The sequence below is a fragment of the Chrysochloris asiatica genome, unplaced genomic scaffold (genome assembly GCF_000296735.1).
Source record: "Chrysochloris asiatica unplaced genomic scaffold, ChrAsi1.0 scaffold00057, whole genome shotgun sequence".
NCBI classification, from domain to species: domain Eukaryota; kingdom Metazoa; phylum Chordata; class Mammalia; order Afrosoricida; family Chrysochloridae; genus Chrysochloris; species Chrysochloris asiatica.
In genome coordinates this window covers 17,635,985-17,645,242 of record NW_006408575.1, presented here as the reverse complement: position 1 = coordinate 17,645,242, position 9,258 = coordinate 17,635,985, and positions in this window count along the sequence as shown.

The window sequence follows — 9,258 nt, the reverse complement described above, 5'->3', positions numbered from 1 at the left end:
GACATTTTACATAAAAGCTCAACTATATGAATTGGAGTTGGTCCATCATGATCTAGGAGAAAAGCATTTTGAGCAGGGAGGAAAATAAAAGCAAAACCCCTGAGGCAGAGGTTCCAGTTCCAGGTATGTGGAGTAGGCACATTCCTTTTTTAGTCGCCCACTGACTGTAGATATCACACTTGGACAGAAAGCAAGGAGCAGCTGATGACACATATCTAATTTACATCATAGAAGGCAGACTGGGGAAGACAAGCAGAATTTGAAGTACCACCAAACTTCCCCTTCTTTTTCTTCTGATACCCCCAGACTTTAAAACCTAACCAGTTGCCATTGAGTTGATTCTGAATGATAGCAACCTATGTGTGCAGAGTAGAACAGCACTCCATGGGACTTTTAAGACTGTGACCTCTCAAAAGCACATCACCAGGTCTTTCTTTCATGGCACTTCGGAATGGGCTCGAACTGCCAATACTTTTGGTTAGTAGTTAAGTGCTTACCTGGTTATACTACCCAAAGACTCTGAATTGGATAAAAGGCATCCTGATGCCCAGGGTTGGGCAAAAGGTACAGAAAAAGAGAATTTCAAAAGTGCTCTGGCTGGCTTCAGGAGAGGAAAGGGGTATATGTCTTAACACTAAGATGAATGAGAAAAATTTGGGGTTTTCTTTTTTTGTCTCATGCACCAGCTCCTGGGTAATCCCCTAGAAAGCAGCAAGGGCCCATAGGTGGCTACGATCCTAAGGTAGAAGGAGCATCTGTTGCTTTTTTCTCTCTCACTGTCCTCCCACCACTTGGTCCCCACATAGACGTAGTTTCAGGAAGTGTGCAGCAGTGTAGGCGAAGCAAGGCCTGAGGATTAAACAGAGGCGCCCCAGGCACCCGGAAAGTACCAGTGAGATATGGACATGGAGAAGTCCTTGGTGGTTTGGTGAACCACAGTTAGTTTATCATTAGCACACAGAGGAGACCTAATATCGAGAGAAAATGACCACACTTACTTTTAGAAATGAGCATAGTACTTGAACAAACTAAAGCAAGTGACCCTTAAATATGCAAAAAGATGTTCAATCTTGTTCATACTGAGAGAAGTGGGAATTAAAACAACACTGAAATACCATTGCTCAGATAACAAAAAATTCCAGAAGAGTGACTCCATATTCTTAGGTAAGACCTGGGAAACAGATCTTCCCATTTACTGATGGTGGCAAAGCAAAATGGTACAGTCCCTCTAAAGGAGAAATGGCAATTTCTAGAATTTTATTTCATTTTCATTTTATCTCTGATCTAGAAATCTCACTTCTAAGTATTTAACCCAAAGATATGTCTGTTAAAAAAAAAAAAAAAAAAAAAGGAAAATCTGTGTCCAGAAGTTGATGAATTGGCATCATTTAGAATAACAAAAGACTGGAAACAACCTAAATGTTTATCAGTAGGAGACTGGCTGAGTATTAGTGCAAGTTCATAATGGAGGGGTTTTTGTTTGTTTGTTTTTTAACTTTTAATTGTGAATTGAGTGAAGGTTTATAGACAAGATCATTAGTTTTACATTCAACAAATAATACACTTTGTTTCATCTCAATGATTGCAATCTCCTCCTTGAAAAAAAAGTTATCCTGCTTCCTGTCTGTGATTCCTATTTCCATTCCACTATACCTTCTCAACTTCGTCCTTAGGAAAATGTTGCCCTTTTGATCTCAATTGATTGACCATTTCACGGCGAGCATACCCAGGAAGTGTGGCACTGTGGGCTACAGCACTGGACCGCAAGGTCAGTTTGAATGATAAGGCTGGCAGTTCACTCACCAGCTGTTCCTTTGAAACCCTCTACAAGGTTGCTAAGGAGCTCTGGTAGTATAGTGGCTATGAGTTGGGCTGCAAACCACAAGGTCAGCAGTTCGAAACTACCAGCTGTTCCATGGGAGGAAAATGAGGCTTTCTGCTCCCATAAAGATTTACTGCCTCGGAAACCCTGTACAGGGTCACTATGAGTTGGAACCGACTCCATGGCACATTACCACCACCACCACAGGGTTGTTGTGAGTTGAAACCAACTCGACGGCACTTAACAACACAATGGCATGCCTTACTAGTGTTGTTGTTCCTCCTATATATCTATCTACTGCTTGGCCTAAAAATTAGGCCATAAGGTTGAGTTCCTTTTCAGAACCATAGTCTCAGGTTCCTCCAAGTCTTTTTCTGACCAGTAAGCCCGGTCTCTTTTTTGTCATTTGGGATTTTGTTCTACATTTTCTCACAATGGAGTTCTTTAGAACTGTAAAAATGCTATGAAGACCTTTGTTGAAATGACTTTTGTAAAAAAAAAAAAACAGAAAACAGCAAATGTTGGCAAAGATAAGGGAGACTGTAATACGTATTCATTGTTGGTGAAAATGTAAAATGGTACAACCACTATGGGAAACAGTACAAAAAGTCCTCAAAAAAATTTTTAATTACTTTATGATTCAGCAATTCCACTCCTAGGCACACGTCCTAGGAATCTAGTGGAAGAGACATAGATAGACACTTGTACACCTGTGTTCATGTCAGCAGTATTCACAATAACAAAAATATGGAAACAATCTAAGTGCCCATCAATGGATAACTGGATAAGCAAAATGCTGTACATGCATACAGTGGAATACTACCCATCTGCTATGAAAAAAATGAGTGAAACATCTTACAATGTGGATGAACCTGGGTGACATTATGCTGAGCAAAATTAAGACAAACACAAAGAACAAATATTACATGATCTCACTTTCATGAAATGACAAAAAAGATATATGTATACAGAAACCAATATTCAAGAAAGAAGAATCATTCTCTAGATAGCTGTCACTTGTTTGTGGTGCTAAGAAAGGTAGTACCAAATATGGGCGAAGTATGCACAGCTTGAGTAATATAGCTGATGCCATCAAGTTGTGTACAAGAAAAAGGAAGTATTAGGAAATACTATATCATATATAATTTTGCAGCTGCTCCACACCAGGACTCCATACATATGCTAGAGATTGCATGATAGAGTTCTGCAAGGCCAATATCTATATGGAGTCCTGGTATGGTGCTGTAGGATAAGCACTGGACCACAAGATTACCAGCCTTGCTCGGAAACACTATTCAGGGCTGCTATGAGTCAGTTCAAACTCAACAGCATTTAACAATAAAATTATTATTCTGAAACTACTACACTCATTATTGTTGTTGCTGTTAGGTGCCATCAAGTTGGTACCGACTCATAGCAATCTTATGCACAGCAGAACAAAACACTGCCTGATCTTGGGCCAACATCACTACTATTGCCACACTTGAGTCCATCGATGCTGCCACTTGGTCAATCTATCTTGTTAGGGGTCTTCCTCTCTTTCTCTGACCCTCCACCTTACCAAACATGATATCCTTCTCCTTCAGATTGAACAAGTTGGTAGAATTCTTCTATTTCATCCTCACTGGCTTTAGTGGTTGGTGCCTAAATTTGAATAATAGGGGTATTAACTGGGCTTCCCTGTAGGCACATGGATATTATCCTATCACAGACAGTGTTGTACCTCATTCCTGATCTGGATATGTTCTTTTTGACAATGAATGCAACACCATTCCTCTTCAATTTGTCATTCTCAGCATAGCAAACCATGTGGTCATCAGATTCAAAATGGCCAATACCAGTCCATTTCAGCTCACTAATCCCTAAGATATCGATGTTGATGTGTTCCATTTCATTTTTGACAACTTCCAGTTTTCCCAGATTCATACTTCATACATTCCATGTTCTGATTTTCAATGGATGTTTACAGCTGTTTCTCTTCACTTTTAGTTGTGCCCCAACAGCAAATGAAGGTTCCACAGGTTTTACTCCATTCGTGTCATCACGGTCAACTCTACTCTGAGGAGGCATTTCTTTCCCAGTTGCATTTTGAGTGCCTTCCAACTTGAGGGGCTCATTTTCTGGCACTATATCTGACACTGTTTCTCTGTTATTCATAAGGTTTTCAGTGACTAAATATTTGGAAGTAGTTTGTCACTCTCTCTTCCTCGTCTGTCTTTGTCTGGAAGCTCATCTGAAACCTGTCTATCATGGTTGATCCTGCTGGTATTTAAAATAGCGGTGGTATAGCTTTCAGAATCATAGCAACTCACAAGCCACCACAGTACGACAAACTGACAGATGAGTGGTGCACTACACTCATAGGATGAAGCAAATAATTATTAATTTTTCTAGGAATCAAGATTTTCAGAATAGGAGGAAAGAAATACAAATGCAAAATCAAAGAAGTAAAACCATATAATAATAAATTTTAATCATAATTTAGTATTTTTTATAGTAAGTAGTTCCAAGCTCCATCTATTTAAAATAGTCCTGGGTGTGATTTAAGAGTCCTGGCTGTGGGTTAATGTACTGAATTGCAAAGTAGTTTGAAGTGCAGAGTTGGCAGTTCAAGTTCACCAGCTGTTCCTTCCAAACCCTACAGAGGGTCGCTGTGAGTCAGAACCAACTTTCTGGCACTTAACAATAACACAACTTATATAGACAGCATGGACGTGGGGATTGGATGAGTTTAGAAAGATGCCTTTAGACCTGCGTGCTAGGAAGAATAACTGAAATGTTTTGTACATATAAAGGCAGCAGACTTCAATGCTTTGGCAAGAACTGCAGTAGGTTGTCCGAAAGCAAGCTTTGCTGTGTGATTAATTAGTTGGATGACCTTGCCCAATCACTTAAACTCTTTGAGTCTCAATTTCCTGGTCTATTGAATGCAGTTACGATGCCAAGTCTAATGACCTTTCTGGGTTATTGTGAGATTGAAACAATATAGTAAGTGTAAAAATGCTTTGGGAAACTTAGCTTGCTATTATGGGCATTATTAACTATTCATGGAAAATTGGTTGCCTTCATTCTAAAAATTGCCTTTGAATGTTTATAGTGCCTGATTTAGCCTTCTGCTTGGTATGAGCCCCAAATGATGTTTGCCACACTAAATCATTAACATGGATTTCTTACCACCTAGCTGGGTAGGGGCCAGGACCTGATACTTGGCTCAGAGAAAGTAGTCATACAGTGTTTAATAACAACAAGGCCCTCAGGGAACTCTGAAGAAATACTTTTAGTACTTATTTGGTAGAATGTAACTAAAGAATATAAACCACAGCATTTTAATTATTCTAAGTAATTTAATTATTAGAATGTAGAGGAAGAGTGTTTGTTTACATTGTGGTGGAGCTGGAAGACCCGTATCTGCATACCGTCATCCAACCCAATTCCCATCCATAGGCAGTTATGGAGAAGAAGATGGCTTGCCCAAGAGAACCCAATTAGAGCAGGAGAAAGATAATGAACCAAATAAACTAATTATTGTAATCCAAAATACTAATTTGCAAATTATGGGCATTTAGGGATGTAAACAGTTAAGTAGCTCACTATTAGCACAAACATTGGCAGTTTGACCATTCAGAGGTATCTAGGTAAAAAAGGCCTAGAGATCTGCTTCCTAAAGGTCACAACCTTAAAAATCCAATGGAATATAGTTTTATTCTTTAACACATTATTGTTGTTGTTAGGTGCCATCAAGTCGGTACTTACCAATAGCGACCTTATGCACAGCAGAACGAAACTCTGCCCGATCCTGGGCCAACCTCACTACTGTTGCCACGGTTGAGTCCATTGATGCTGCCACTTGGCCAATCCATCTTGTTGGGGGTCTTCCTCTTTTTCTTTGATCCTCCACCTTACCAAACACGATGTCCTTCTCCAGCGACTGATCCCTCCTGACAATATGTCCAAAGTATGAGAAACGAAGTTTGGCCCTCTTGGCCTCCAAGGAACACTCTGACTGCACATGGGGTTGCCATAAATTGGATTTGGATTCTACTTGAGGGCAACTGTCCCCACCTCTCTTTGATTTTCTCTACATCCTTATAAACTGGTTTAGACTCAACTGTCTCTGAGTTAATCTTAGGTAGATACAAGTACAATACAAAAGTATCAACAGACCATGATATAATAAAGATCTTAACTGTCACTTACCATACCAAACCCACCACTGATCTGTCAGTTTGTCATACTGTAGTGGGTTGTGAGTTGCTGTGATTCTAGAAGCTATACCATAGGTATTTTGAATACCAGCAGTGTCAAGGACTTCAGTTTTCTTGGATCAACCATCAACATTCATGGAAGCAGCAGTCAAGAAAGCAAACGACATATTGCATTAGGCAAATCTGCTGCAAAAGACCTTTTTAAAGTATTGAAGAACAAAAATGTCAGACTGAGGACTAAGGTGTGCCTGACCCAAGCCATAGTATTTTCAATAGCATGTATTTTCAATGCATGTGAAAGCTGGACAGTAAATAAGGAAGACTATAGAAGAATTGATGCTTCTGAGTTATGGTATTGGAGGAGTATATTGAAAGTACCATGGGCTGCCAAAAAAACAAATAGATCTGTGTTAGAAGAACACATCCTTGGAGGCCAAGATGGCCAAACTTCGTCTCTCCTACTTCAGACATATTGTTAGAAGGGACCAGTTGCTCCTGAAGGATATCTTGTTTGGTAATGTGGAGGGTCAGAGAAAAAGAGGAAGACCCCCAGTGAGATGGATTAGAAAAATGGCAGCATCAATGGGCTCAAGCTTGGCAACAAGTGTAAGGTTGGCCCAGGACTGGGCAGTGTTTCATTCTGTTGTGCATAGGGTTGCTATGAGTTGGTACCAACTCGATGGTGCCTAACAACAACACCTTATCAAACAGATATGCTTGAAGACCAGACACTTGGGTTACTTGACCACCTGCACATTTTCTGAGTGTTTTTCTATTTCAACTTGTACTTTGAGATTTTTCACCTCTGGGGAACACAGACTACCTGTAGCAAGGTGAGGGATGGCCCTAGGGCAAGAACAAGGCTTATGATGGAATTTTCCAGAGAGTGACAGAAAAGAGGGAGGAGCTGCTAGAAGAAGAATGAGGAAACAGGATTAGATTTGGAGACCTCGAAGGAAGAGAACCCCCTTTTTGGAGGGTTAACCTCTTAGGTGCTTCTTCCTTTATTATGCTTCATATAGTTTTAAAATTATTTCCCTCATAATCTATCATTTTCTTTTGTTTCTTTCAACGCTTCGATAAACTCCAGCTATTTACCAGCTATACCTCAGTTTCCTTAACTGAAAAATGAAAATAATACCTACTCATAGGTTTGTCATGAGAATTGAATAAATTAACCCACTGCCATTAAGTCGATTCATTCAGTCCATTCTGACTCATAGTGAGCCTATGTTATTGTTGTGACGTGCCATCGAGTCGATTCCGACCCATAGCAACCCTGTATAGGGTTTCCAAGGAGCGGCTGGTGAGCTTGAACTACTGACCTTGCAGTTCAAATGAGTTTGCAGTCTGACACATTAGCCCACAGTGCCACAAGGGCTGAGTAAAATGCTCCATAATGTTCCTGAGGCTGTAATCTTTACATTAGGGAGTCCTGGTGTAGTGCTGTGGCTTAATGCGCTGGGCTGCAAGGTTGGTTTAAACAGTAAGGTCAGAGATTCAAGTTTACCAGCCATTCCTCGGAAACCCTATACAGGGTTGCTGAGTCAGAACTGACTGGACAGCACTTAACAACCATCTTTACATTAGGCAATGGGCTGCTAATCTCAAGGGAGCTGTGTGGAAGAAAGTTAAGACTGTCGTAACTGCTCCCGTAAAGATGTCCAGTCTCAGAAACCATATAGAGGGTCACCAGGAATCCGAATTGGGTAGATGGCAGTGGGTTTGATTTAACTTAATCTTTACTGGTGTGGTTGATTTCAATGCGAAGAAGATTGCCTCATATGTCTCCAGTGGAAAGGCTGCTGGGTTTTCAACTGCTGACCTTTCAGTTAGCAATCGAACCACTTTACTCACTGTGCCACCAGGGCTCCTGTTAAATTCATGAATGTATGTTAGATATGCTAATTGATGTAAATTAAGTTAGGACCCGTGCCAGTGCATGTTAACCACTGTTGCTGTTATTGCCACACACCTTCACCTCCTCTTCCTCTTTAAGAGCCTCTCAGGTATTGAGAAAAGTCAGGGATACTTCCAATTTTGGAGGCCTCCAGTATATTAAAAAATAAGGAAATTGCAAAATATTTTAGTATGTTTTAAACTATTTACATATAACAAATTAATACTTTGCAATCCAAACCTATTGCCAACAAGTCGGTTCTAATTCATAATGACCCTGCTTTGCAATTGTTGTTGTTGTTAAGTGCCTTCGAGTCGGTTCCGACCCATAGCGACCCTGTACAGGGTTTCCGAGGGTGTAAATCTTTACGGGAGTAGAAAGCCTCATCTTTCTCCCACAGAGCGGCTGGTAGTTTCGAACCGCTGACCTTATGGTTCGCAGCCCAATTCATAACCACTACGCTACCAGAGCTCTAAAAAAAAAGTTATAAAATTGTGTTCTCTTTACATGGTGCTGTGAGTTAATGCAAAGTTGGTTTGAACCGCACAGCCGGCAGTTCAAGTTCATAGGGTTTCCGAGGAGTGGCCGTGCGGTTCAAACCTAATTTGCAGTCCAGCGCATTAACTCACAGTGCCACACAGAAAAGTGAACATTAAAGTTTTGTTAGTCTTTCTTTCTATCTTTACACATTGACTCATTGAAAAACACCTTAAAGGCAAATTATAGTCTTTTCATAAATCTGAGGCCAGACCAACAGGCCCTTTTTGTATGCCAGTAACCAAAATCTGGGAGTCCCCGGGTTGGTACAGTTAACATGCACAATAGCTCAATGGTTAGAGTGGAGACCACTTAGAGATGATTTTAAAAAAAAGGACTGGCTTCTGAAAAACCAGCCGTTGAAAACTGCTATATGGAGTACAGTTCTTCTCTGACACACATGGGGTTGCCATAGGTTGGAATCAACTCAGTGGCAACTGGTACTGGTACCCCTAATCCCTTAGACTTTAGGAAGATTCATAAGGGAAGTAAGCTTTGTCTCAGGGCCCCCTCTCCCTTTGCAGAGAAAGGACGGGTAAGAGACTAAATAGCTTGAAGGAGCATTGTCAAGGATGATTCTGGAAAGGATAAATTATTAATTAACCACCACCCTGCCAGCTCTCTGGTATTCATAAGATTTTCAGTGGCTGAAAGCAGAGAATATCAGAAAGATGTTTACCTGTGCTTTCTTGACTACGCAAAGACTTTCTATTGTGTGGATCATGACAAGCTATGGACAACATTGTGAAGTATGAGTATTCCGGAACACTTAATTGTGTTCATGAGGAATCTGT